Raw genomic sequence first — 12,262 nt, 5'->3', positions numbered from 1 at the left:
GTGAGATCAGCGTATAACAAGTGGGTCAGTGGAAGGTGTCCTCTGAGGGAAATGTGGAAGGGGCAGGGTGGCAGCAGTCTGCTAAGAGCTGGAGTGGGCGACCTCCGGCTCCCGTCTGAATCAACAGCAGACCTGTCCTTCCCTCAGTCTCCATGAGGAGTCAACATGGGGGAGGTTGTGGTTATGGCCTCTGTGGCGCTTGTCCAGGGCTTCAGGCTTCCAGGTTCTTTTTTTTCATCTGTTATCTCATCTGATTTTTCACTCAGTTGGGAGAGATAAGCAAGACAAACCTTATTCTCATTTGTCACAAGATAGAGGCCCGAAAGAGGTGTGCCTTGTCCAAGGCCATGTAGGGAGTCTCCTAGTGACTTTCCCAAGGCCACCGCTGTGTGTGGGGGACTGGAATTTAGACTTCTTCCAGATTTCAGGTCTCTGAAGGCTCTCTCCACTCTCCCCACTATGGCAGGTGTGGATGCTCTGAGGGATCCTTAGGCCACTATAGTGTGTGTGTGTGTGTGTGTGTGTGTGTGAGAGAGAGAGAGAGAGAGAGAGAGAGAGAGAGAGAGAGAGAGATTGAGAGAGGAGACTGTTACTCTTCATGTCTGCACAGAAAGACTTCTTCTGGGGCCTTGGAGGGCTTTCCAGCCCAGGCTACTCCTTGGCTACTCCTTGGGTGGAAACAGGGGCTCTTTATCTCTGGCTGGGGGCTTCCCTTGATAGAAAAGCAGGCTTTGACTGGGAGACCTTTGATCTGTGGGTGCAGCTGGCTTGAAGTTGTTTTCCTGCTGGATTTCAGACACGAGGTATGACGGCTCAGAGCATGCAGGGACTTCCCGGCAGATTCCAGCTCCTTTGGTTATCACCCTCCACACACTAAGGATACAGGTCTGGGAAGCATCTGCAAGTGGCCGATCTCATCCTGTCCCTATAGAGGTTTCCCAACAGTCCTGACATCTAGACGCTTCATGATTACAGCCTGCCTCATTATATTTTATTAGGTGTCCAGGTCTTCACATTGCTCCCTGTAGACTCCAGGAGGTAACTTTAAAATTTTTCCTGGGGAAAGTGTCTGAGTGACAGAGAGACAAGTTTTTGACATGCTGCGGCCCTCAGCCGACTGCCTGTGTGCCCCGCTCTGCTCACACACAGAGCAGCCGGCCTCGCCGCACAATCGCCTTAGCTCAGCCATTAAACCCTGTTTGAAGTTTTATTTCCCTCTATTCTTGCTATCTCAGTGGGCAATCGCTCCCAGGACATTTTGTAACAAATAGCATTTTCTGTTCTGCTGAGAGCACAGACCCCTGGCCTGCAGCCTGGTTATATTTGAGAGCCTAGCCCATCCTTTCCCCCCAATCTGAACCTCATTCTTTCTTGTTCCTTGTTGTTTTTTTAAAAAATATTATTTTTTCCCCCTGAGGGCCTCAAGTGTACAGAATTGAGGTATACGTATGCCCCAGTTCATGTCACACTAACGTCAAGGCCTGTCTTGTTTTGTTTTACTTTCCCCCCACCATCTCTATCCCATCCTCTCTCTCTACTGGAACCCACTTGTATTGTAAGGCCTGAAATGCCATTTGCTTCTTGGACATCTCTGAGCCTCACAGGGCCCCAAAGGCCTCGCTATGAGCTCCCAGCTCTCACCAGATATGCCCCTACCCAAAGGGAAATGTTCCCCTCTGCTAGTTCTCCTGTCAGCCGGATCAGCCGCCTCCCACACGGTCCTCGACCTAACGGGTTTCACCTCCCTGCCAGGCTGTGGAATTATTCAGGCGAGCCAATCACACCTTCCTTGGGCACAGGGAGCGCACACCTTCCTGTTACCAGAAAGCCTGCCTTGCACAGTCCTTTCTGGTTCTCTCTGCTCCCAAGTACAGCCCCGTGGGCCCCTGTGACTGTGAGTGTATGTGACTGATAAACTGTCAGTCTCACCTGTTCAGTGTCGGGGGAGTCCCTTTCTCACCAACAAACTGAATAGTAGTTGGTGAGGATGGTACTCCAGGGCTGAAGAGATTGGGGGTTCCTTGGACACAGAAGAGCAGGGGCCTGAACCTGTACTTACTGGGAGCCTGGGTCATCAATGACATTCTCAGAAGTCCTCCTGAATACCTACTGTGTGCTTTCGGGCTGCATGGGGAGGAGGCTTCCTGCCACCGCCGTCACTCTAGCTCAACACCCCTCCCTCAATTAACTACTCTAACCATGTCCCGCTAGCCCCCGCCTGCTCTGGGTTCTCCCGTACACCTGTTCTTTACACTGAATCCCGAGTAGTCTTTATTTCTTGAAGGCAAATCCAGACATATCCCTTGAATTTTCAAAAGCCCCTCACTTTTACTAGTATTTTGGTCATCCAGGGAGGATAATTGGCTGGGGGTCCTTTTAGTTTTATATGATGGATAAAAATATAAATGTTCCTCACCAAAAAAAAAAAGAAATTTGTATATAGTTTAATTGTTTAGAATGGTGAGCTTTTAGGTGTAAACATTCAAAAAACTTGAAAAGGAATTCTTTTCATATTACTAAGACTGTTTTTGGATTATACTAATCTGAAATGGTTACATTCATTGTTTTACATGGGTTTTTTAAAAATTTAATTTAATTTTCTATTCAGCAAGTTCTTATTAGTTATCTATTTTATACATATCAGTGTATACATGTCAATCCCAATCTCCCACTTCATCACACCACCCCCCCACCCCCCCTTCCCCCTTCATTGTTTTACATGTTTAATGTCCACCAAGCTGAACCTGAATTTTTTTTTTAATCTGCCAAGAATAAAAGTGAGAGGTTAAAAAAAAAAAAGCAGCTCCTTATTCCCTTTTAGCATAAAGTCCCTTTATTGATCAGCACACAAGACCCTCCCTGAAATGGCCCCAAACTCTCATCCCAGGTCCCGCAATCCTCACATCTACCCTTTGTCTCTCCTCTATCCCCAGAAGAGCCTAGGGCGTCCACACCCCCATGCATTTGCTCCAGGGGATTCCTTTGCCTTGAATTCCTTCCCATTCTTTCCTTAGGAGGCAATCCCTCTGTCACGTTTCCCTGATTCCTAGTGGCTCCTCCCACTGGGTTTTCCAAACAGGTGGGGCTTGAAATCCAAATTAAGCAATTAACCAGGCGAAGTAAAGAGAAAGCAGAGAGGGGTATCCCAGGTGGAGGCAATTGCCTGGGCAAAAGCCTGGGGTGGGAGGGGGTGTGAAGGATTCGTGCAGTAGCAGGAGGTAGGTCAGGAGGGCTGGAGAGAAGAGTGGCTGTGGTGGATGTGTCGGGGGGACCAGCGTGGCCAGGAAAGAGATCAAAGAGATAGGCGTGGACTTGGTCGAAGTGGGACTCTGGCGACAACAGTGCTGGGAGAGGTGGGGGGAGCCTCCTGAGGGGTTAAGCAGGCAGTAGCCCGCCAGCTCGTGACTGGGTTTCATCAGCCCATCCCGTGGCTCTGCTCAGCTGCTTACCCAGCTGGGGCCTCTCTCCTGCGTCCTGCACCCCAGTGAGCTCCCACTCGTCACTGGCGAGGGGAACCAGCCGTCCTCAGCTCCTGGGAGCTGAAGGCATCGCTCCAAGGGTCCTGGGACTTCTGGCTCAAGGATAGCTGAACACAGGTAAAGGCTGGACTCACGCCTGAGGCTTCAGACTGTGTTAAAGTTGCGCCTCACCTGAGTGGTGTGGTTTCTGGGGGATTGAGGGGGGGGATTGGGCGTGGAAGCCCCATGGCCAGGGGAAGTTCAACAGTGAAGCTGAGGCCCAGCTGCCTTTTGTGTTTCTACCAAAGGCACTGTTTGCCTCAAATGGCTTTGGAACCTCAGGCCCTAACCTGGAGGATATAGGTGCCACCAGGAAGGAGAACAAGGGGACAGGGCCCAGTCTGAGCCAGAGAGCCCTGTGAGGGCAGAGCTTGTGCTGCAGGGGCCTCACAGAAGCTTGTGTTTTCATTACTAAGCAACTTAGGAGGAGTGAGTTTGGGGAAAGAAAGACGGTGGGTAATAAGTCTGTAATAATGGCTGCCATGTGGAGGGAAGGCAATGTTACCCAGCTAAGAACTAGAAAACATGGTTTATATTTTCAACAGTTGGAGAAAGAAATGAAAACTGAATATTTGCTGCACCTGTGAAAACATATTTGATCATGATGGCAAGTCCAGCATTCTTAGTGCAGGATTCATATTTCATAACTCGTGTTCAAACAAGAAAAATGATTATAATGTTAAGTATTTCCTGAGTTTATTTTGATGGATGACAGAATAAGTACTGTATCTTTCACTCATTAAAATACAGATTGGTGTAATTTAATAAATGAACTTAATACACAGATGTTCCAGGCTGTTTTAGCAGGGTGTATATTAATCAACTTCTTTCTATATGATCCTCTTTTATATTTTTTAAAGAAACTTGCAGGAGCCAAGAATTTATTAGATTTGCATGCTCTAGGACGAGTATCCGATGTCAGGTACATGCAGGAGTGGATTAAGATGAAACGGAGCCAGAGTCTGCAGACTGGCCAGACCCCCTCAAGGGTCGTCCCCGGCTAGCTCCCAGGGTCCTCTCAGAGCCCCAGGCCTGTGCCAGGTCCTAGGTGTTTGCTGAGTTTGCTGGCTGCTGCCACGGCCTCCGGGCCACTCAGAGGTGCCTCCGGAGACCCAGGTGGAAGGTGGTGGCCTTGGAAATCTTGGTGGCCCAGGCTGGACAGTGGCTCTGCCCGGCACAGGGGCTTCAGCTCAGGGGAGCCTTGAGGGCCCTTTGCAGCTTCCCTGGCCTCCCCCAGCATTGTCACTCTCCCTTTCCTCACTCTCTCTTGGCAGCACGTTGGGGGCTGTGCTTTCTTCTGTCTGTGCTTGTTTCACGTGAGGGAAGCTTGTCTGGCTGACGCTAAACTCCGGAAGGTAGGGGCTGTGCCTTCTCCAGCCCGCACAATTTGTGCTTAGTGAATCTGGTAGGTTTGTACCGAATCCATGTGTCAGAGAGTCAGAAACCCTGGTTCAGCCATCCTAGAGGGTGCACGGCATCCTAGAGGGTGCACAGCATCCTAGAGGGTGCAGGTTGGGAGGAGGCAGGCACCGTGAGGACACAGTACTAGTTGACCTTTCTGGGAAAGGACAGAGAAAGCATGAGAGCAGAGACTTCACGTCAGCCGCCCTCTCCTCGCCCGTTGCAAATCCTGGTGATACAAGGATGGCGGGAGTTGTGTCTGGCTGGCAGCGGTGGTGGGTGGTGGAGAAGGCGGAGGGGAGGCGTCTGAGACCAGGCACCTCATTTCTGCAGCCCGTTCTGTCCACACAGAGCACTTAGCTGTCTCTCAGAACATCCTGCACGCTCCTGTTCGTTCTGGAACTATAGTGATACTGCTTGGTGTGCCGCGCTGGATAGGAACCCCTGCAGGGCCAGGGGCCACAGCTCATCCATTTCAGCACCTCTCTCCTTATTAGAGTTTAGTCCAGGCCTCCCAGCCCTCCCCACATCGCCCAGGTAGCTACTCACTGCTGGCTGGCTTCTATGCGATACGTGAGACAAGCCAGCCACCCAGAGCACAGGCACTGGCATCCCTCCAGCTCTCCCCAAGGTTGGGTGCTGCCTGGTGGCTGCAGCCTGAGCTGGCTCATTCCCCCTGCAGCCCCTCTGCACCCCTCGGTGGCTCATCAATCACGCGGGCAGGTCCTGTGGGAGGGTAGTGGCTCTGCTGTCACATGCCTGTTTGCAATAAGCTCTGGCCATAATCATTAATCATTCATGGAAGCTGTGGTTAGCGGCCCTCAGTCAAGGGGATGGTTTCAGGTTTTTCAGGCTAAGTGCCTCTCCAGCAAGCTTCCTCCTCAGCCCTTTCATGTCCAGCCATTTGATGTTCTGTGCATGCGGAGCTGGCCACCAGGGCCAGGCTTTGTTCTGGAGGGTTGCTCTGAATGCTTCCCTCAGGGCCAGTGGAAGAGAGTTCTGGGTCCCAGCCCCACGTCTGCACAGGAAATAGAGCTTGGAGGATGAATCTCTCTTGAGCACTTCCTGAACGCCCACTTCTCTGCCAGACCATGGTGATCTGAGAGAAGTTACTCACTCTGCCCTCAGTCCCCCATTTAGGGGCAGAGCTCATGCAAGACAGTTGGCCAGCACGACTGAATTTATTTGGGCTAAGAGGTCTGGAACAGCCCTTTAGTCTATGGGTTTCTCACGAGGGTAGATGCTCAGAGGCTGGGCAGTATGGGGGAGGGAATGGAGGGAATCACAGGTGCAGAGGCCACAGGTAGGGGTAGCTCTGTGTGTGCAGGTTTGCTGGGTGGCCCTACTGTGTGGCCAGAGCTGGTCCTTGAAGGCAGACTGAAGCTTATGGATAATGGTCTGGAAACAGTGGCAACAATAAAAATCTTTTTTTTGTTTTGTTTTGTTTTGCTGGGAGAAATGTGAGAAAGATGAACTTTATGTTTAATCTGAAGGTGACGGTGTTTTCTGCAACTTACTAATATGGTCATCATCAGAGTACCTGAGTTACTTGAAAAGATGCATAATACATTGGCATGGATTAGAACTGGGAGAATCTGGGACTAGAGTTCAGTTGGGTTCAACAAATACTTCTCAGCACCTCCTAGGTGCTAGGGCCTCGGCCACAGGGAGAAGAAATGTCCTATAGATGCACGCTCTACCCAGAGCCGTGCCTAGCATCACAGCTCCGAGGGGAGGAATTCCAGTGTCTGGAGCTACAAGGGCAGGGGCCGGGGGCAGGGGGTTGAAGATGGCCCTGCTGAAACGTGAAGTCGACACAGAGATGCTGCTGAGGCTGATACCCCAGCCTCCATTTCAGTATCTTTCCCAGAAAACGTTTCTCGCGTGTTCAGCCATTGAGACCTTACAGTGAATAAATAAAAGAACTCTGGGGCTTCCCTGGTGGCGTAGTGGTTGAGAGTCCGCCTGCCGATTCAGGGGGCACGGGTTCGTGCCCCGGTTTGGGAAGATCCCACATGCCGCGGAGCGGCTGAGGCCGTGAGCCATGGCCGCTGAGCCTGCGCGTCCAGAGCCTGTGCTCCGCAACGGGAGAGGCCACAGCAGTGAGAGGCCCGCATACCGCAAATAAATAAATAAATAAATTAAATAAATAAAAAGAACTCTGGGTGTTCAGAGTCAAGAGAGATTGCATCTGGTCGAGGGGATAAGGAGTGGCTGCACATAGCAGGTGGGATTTGGCAGAATTCTGGAAGGCCAGGAAAGACTTCCCCAGGGAGAAGTGGGCTAGGAAGAGCTTGCCAGGTAAATGGAGGGGGGACATGAAGGCACAGAGGGTAGTCTGAGTTGCTGGCAGCCAGGGTCCTGTGCCAAGGTGCTGGCAGATTCGGCTGGGAGGGCAGGGTGGTGTCACACAAGATGTTCTCTGCCACCGGAACAGTCATTCTCCTGAAACATTTCTCTCTGTGCTTTTCTCACACTGTCTCTTCTTGGGAAACTTTTCCTCTCTTTGATTCCTGGAGCATTTCTCCTCATCCTTCAAGATCCAGCTCCAAGGCCACCTCCTCCGTGCAGCATTCCCTGACTGCTGTGGCCCGCAGGGATGATCCCTGCCTCTGGAACCCCACGCTGGGGAGCGGGCTGTGCTGTTCGCCACCCACTGGGAGCTTGTTTTGGGGGGCGGGGGGGGGTGACGCAGATCTGAGACCTGCTTCTGCCACTCACTGCCTGGGTATCCACCTCGATTTTCTCATCTGTACGAGGGAAAAAAATATTGCAAAGAGTTTTGAGTAGCAATAAATAGAATAAATCAAATGACGTGTGTAATGCCAGTTACAGAGCCTGGCACAGAGTAGATGCTCAGACAGGGCACGGCTCCTTCCCACTCCCTGACTTCCTTCTATCTCACTGTCAGCCATCTACACACAAGCCTCTGCAACTAGGATGTGAGATCCACGGCGTAGAATCCGAATCTTGCACGGTAACTGGCAATCTGCTTCTGCAGAATTCCTTCCCTGTGGAGAAGGAACCGAGCTCTTCAGGGTGATTTGTAGATTTGGGAATCAAGTTTGTTTGTTTGTTTTTCTTATGAAGGTTCTGATTAAGCCAGAAACTTCCTGAAGTCGTACAATTCCCCTATCCCCAGAGAAGGATTTGAATAAAGTATCCTCTTGCTGGAAGGAAAATTAGAGATAATTAGTCCAGTGGTTTTCAAAATTTGTAAAGGACTGGAACCATTTTTTCAAATGAAATTTTATATGGAACTTGAAGCAGTCAAAGCATTATTTATGAATATATTAATATTTATTATTAATTAATGATTAATTAAATCACAATAAATAAACCGACAAACGTATTTATCGTATAATATCAAGCTTATAACAAATAAAAAAGCACAATGAGATTGTTTTGATCAGTGCAAAAAATTAGAATTTAAGTGTTATGGTGATCCTTGCTGTGTTTTATTTTCAGAATGCAATTCACGTATATATTTTGTTTTCACAGTCTGGGGAAGATCCTAATTGGCAGTGATGGGTGGATCCAAATGATTACTCTTTTGCAGCAGTTTGTCTTGCAGTCTCCATGTCCTTCAGTTAATGGGACAGGTGGTGGAAGGGGAGCTCTGTTTTGAGGCTGCCACAAAACTGAGTTAAACTGGTCACATAAGTTATTGTCTGTTTGCACAGTGTTAAAAATGGCTATCCTTCTTGTTTTAAAATCACACTTTCATCAATGCCTAAAAATATTTTTAAATATAAAATTTTGAAATAAAACATAAAGTAACTTCTGGGGTCTTTAGGGCCCAGAGTGTGTGATGGGAAATTGCTGATTGAATCCACCCCTTTGTATCACAGATGAGTAAACTGAGGCCTGGAATGTGACAAGGTCATGTCAAGGCCACATGGAGGATAGGTGCTGGGCTGCGGTGAGAACTTAGGTCTCTTGCATCTCACCTCTGGGCCTTTTCAACTATATTCTCTATCTATTTTTCCCAATTTGTATTAGTAAAAAAGTGTTTTGTTGTTATTTGTTTTTAAATAAGTTAGATACCCCAACTCTATAGTTTGGTTTATATTCAAGGCCTTCTTATATTCCAGGGACGAGCATGAAACTGCTTACTGGAATTAATAGTACAACCCGGAAATCTCCCTCCATGTCTTCCTGTCTCACCAGGAGAATTCTACCCCGGTGATAGATAATTGAAATGGATTTGGCTAGCCGGCCTATATAGAAATGATGATCCTATGTTTGTTCATCTGTCAGAAAAGTAAAGAGCAAAGCTGGTAATTTGTGTTAACTAAGAGCTTTCATTATAAGAACTCAAGGGAAAGGGTGGGGAACAAAACATTTTGTCGTACAGCTGTCCCGGATCCTGAGGATGATTTGTGTAGTTAAGGAGAAATTCTAATAATGTTGAGCGTATGGAAAAGTTTAAGGCAAAGATGATGGGTCATTTTCCAAGTGTTCGGGTTGAGTATCAAGAGTGTGCAGCTTCCTTTCCCAACTCCTGCTCTTCCTGGCAGGGCGGATCTCACATCGTGCCTCCCACGTGCTGCAGGGGTGACTGCCATGAATTCCCAGCTCACAGAATGCGCCATCCCAGTGGGTCACAACAAGGGTGTGAGTGTCACAGAGGGAACCCAAATTTCCCACTCTTCGCCCAAGAAGGTAAGAAAAAGACTTGCTCTGGAGTGCATTGGATGCTTACTCACAGCTGCTACAGTCTCTTCTTCAACCTCTCACTCCTGACCTCAGTTTCTGTCTGGCAGGTGCTCAGCACCCAATTCCAGGGAGCATTTTAAGGGTGACCCCTCTTATCTTAAGGCAGCCCTCTGTGGGGCTGTTCTTACCTGTAAGGAGACCAGGCTAACGGTCCCGACATTCTTCCCGACACTCTGTCCCGACATTCTTCCTCTGCCTGCCCATCCAAGAAGGCTTGAAACCCTTTCCCAGGAGACAGAGCCTCTTCTGCCCTGGAATTGAGGTTAGGGATGCTAATACCGCAGAAGAGGGAGATAAGGGTCTAATCGTCATGTTGGGGTGAGTGGCCTGCGTTGCCTCTTCCTCAAGAGCAGACATTTCTACAGGGATAGAAAGCGTGAGGGCCCCAAGAGGCTGGGATCCTAGGACAGGATCACAGAGAAGAGAGGAGAGGAAATAACAAAGGGGAGTGTTTGAGATCCTCAGGTGGTCTAGGCCGCCTGACCGGTTTTGCCCCAGGAAAAAGCAGGTGGAGAAAGAGCCCAATCTTGTGGGGCACTTTGAGGTGAGGCTGTTTTCCGCCCCTTGGGACAAGGATAGCCCTAGGTCTGACCATCCTTAACTAATAAAGGTGATGGTTAATTCTTCGACTTGCAACAGTGATCCTCTCTTCATAAAAAGGCTCAGAGCTGAGCTTTCTTAAAGAGTGAATTTCAAATAGGATTTGAGTCACATACAGAGAAAGTGATTTACCTTCACACCTCCAAGAGCACATCTATTATGCAAAGCAGAATTCTAATTGGACCTCGAAAGTAGTTAAACAAAAACAAAGCGATTTTTTCCCCCTTGTTAGAGAGTAAGGCATGACTGCATATAAACCATCTTTGCTGATTCTGAATGGTGTTACATTTGACTCAGATACAGGGACCCAGGGAGGAAGAGGGTGAGAGAAATGTGAACTTATTGGTCTTCAACATGGGGTACCCATGTGGCCTTATTTTTAGCTGGTCCAGTATGGCTAAAGATACAACACAGAGTGATGTACCGCAACCAAACTTAAAAAAAGATGATATCCTTTGAGACCAGCACGTGCATCATCACAGCTGCTGCTTGATCACAGCTGTGGATAAATGAACCCCTCCCCGCCTCGCACAATTTCCTTGGCTAATTAGGAACATCTTCCCTTTATGGCCACATCTCTCAGGCATTTGGAGATGAAGGCAAAGCTAAAAGTCTCTCTTTTTATTGGATTCAAATCTTCTTTGTAATGACATTGTATATGACGTGTTAAAGCAAGCTTGACAAAATAAACAGGGATCAAAATGTTTGCCAGTGAGTCTTTGTTAGAAAGGACTGCTTTTTCTCTTGGAGCCTTGGTTGACCTTCGTGGGTGAGGAGCGGGAACTGTCCCCAGGAAATCTCAAGAACCTCAGAGGAAGCTGTTGACAAGCTTCCAGTGAACTGCATTTTGCTTGTGCTCCGAAGGCAGAGAGTAACAGATGGACTCGGACAAACCTCAGGCAGATGAGTATAATCTTCAAAAGGTAGTTTTCTTTCTTGTTGCTTTTTCGCTGGCGGCGTTACAAGCCCATGCTGCAGTATTTCTGGGCACCATGGTGGAGTCCTGGTCCGATGGCAGTTTTTAAGAAATTATAAAGAGCAGCTAACTGGAGTCAGGAGCTCTGTGTGTCTAGACAAGTCACCTAAGCTGTCAGTGGTTTTCTCGTTTGTAAGGAGGGATGACCAAAAGGCCTACCTGTATCTCTGAGCCGTTATGAAAACTGGATGGGACACTGGAGAATGGGAAACACTTTGAAAGCAACTCAGAGGCTGTGACAACTCAGTGGCAGGAGCTCAGGAGGGCTGTCACACAGAGAGGCAGGTCGAAGAGCCCTGTGGCAGAGCAGGGCTAGATCCAAGGGAGCAAAAGTGAGCGGAGAAGCAGTTGAGTTAACTTCGGAGAGCAACGGTGGTTTCTGTGACTGCCCAGACGTAGCTGTCTTCACGTGGAGCTCTACTCCTCCATCTAGTCCAGGCTTAGAGGCCTCTGGTCAAATGGGAGCAAAGAGCAGCTCTGGAGGCCAACTCAGTGAATTAATCTCAGAGTTTCCTGAGCGTGTGACCAGAGGCAACATCTCCTCCCTCAAATGTGTAAGGCCCTGCCGCACTGAGCAAGAGGTAAGTTGAAGCCTCCATTTCCCTGAAGTCCTCGCCGCCCAGTTCATCTTATGGTGCTGGGGCAGAGGTTGCTGCAAAGTCCACAGTGAGGACAGCAGGGGTGGACTCCAGTAAACAAAGCACAAATGGCAGTAGTTCAGAAAGATGCGTAACTTCTAAAGGTGGCTTGTCTTTTCGTTGGCAATTAACCTGAAGTGAAATTGTGAAAGCTGCTGAATGCCGTGCAGTCTGAGCACCGGACCTTGGGGATCACTTGCCTTCAGTGTCAGACTGGCTTGGCCAGGACTCAGGTTTGTAACCACCGACCTCTCGTGGTCCATCTGAGCAGAGGTAGAGGCCCTGAAACCCAAGTCTGGGCTGACTTCACGGCCATTCATGTTTTTCAGCTCCCTGAAATTGCTGGGCCTGGGATCTAGTTAATGAGGTGGACAGCATCAACCCTTTCCTTCCCTGCCCCGACTCCCAGA

General features: G+C 49.0%; 1 pseudogene across 1 annotated transcript in view; it reads left to right on the top strand.

The window, feature by feature from the left end:
- LOC149747799 (N-acetylneuraminylgalactosylglucosyl-glucoside beta-1,4-N- acetylgalactosaminyltransferase 2 pseudogene) overlaps positions 1-12,262 on the top strand; it is a 106,832-nt pseudogene that overhangs the window by 68,677 nt on the left and 25,893 nt on the right. The window contains exon 3 of the transcript XR_016395510.1: positions 9,440-12,262. This exon is cut by the window's right edge and continues 25,893 nt beyond it. The product of XR_016395510.1 is annotated as an N-acetylneuraminylgalactosylglucosyl-glucoside beta-1,4-N- acetylgalactosaminyltransferase 2 pseudogene (transcript). The remainder of the gene's footprint in view (positions 1-9,439) is intronic.

The sequence above is a fragment of the Delphinapterus leucas genome, chromosome 13, assembly GCF_059928025.1.
Source record: "Delphinapterus leucas isolate spDelLeu-1000000601 "Yukka" chromosome 13, BTC_Dleu_Yukka2, whole genome shotgun sequence".
Taxonomy (NCBI): Eukaryota; Metazoa; Chordata; class Mammalia; order Artiodactyla; family Monodontidae; genus Delphinapterus; species Delphinapterus leucas.
The sequence above is the reverse complement of the archived record's forward strand: the minus strand, read 5'-3'. Positions and strand labels throughout refer to the sequence as shown.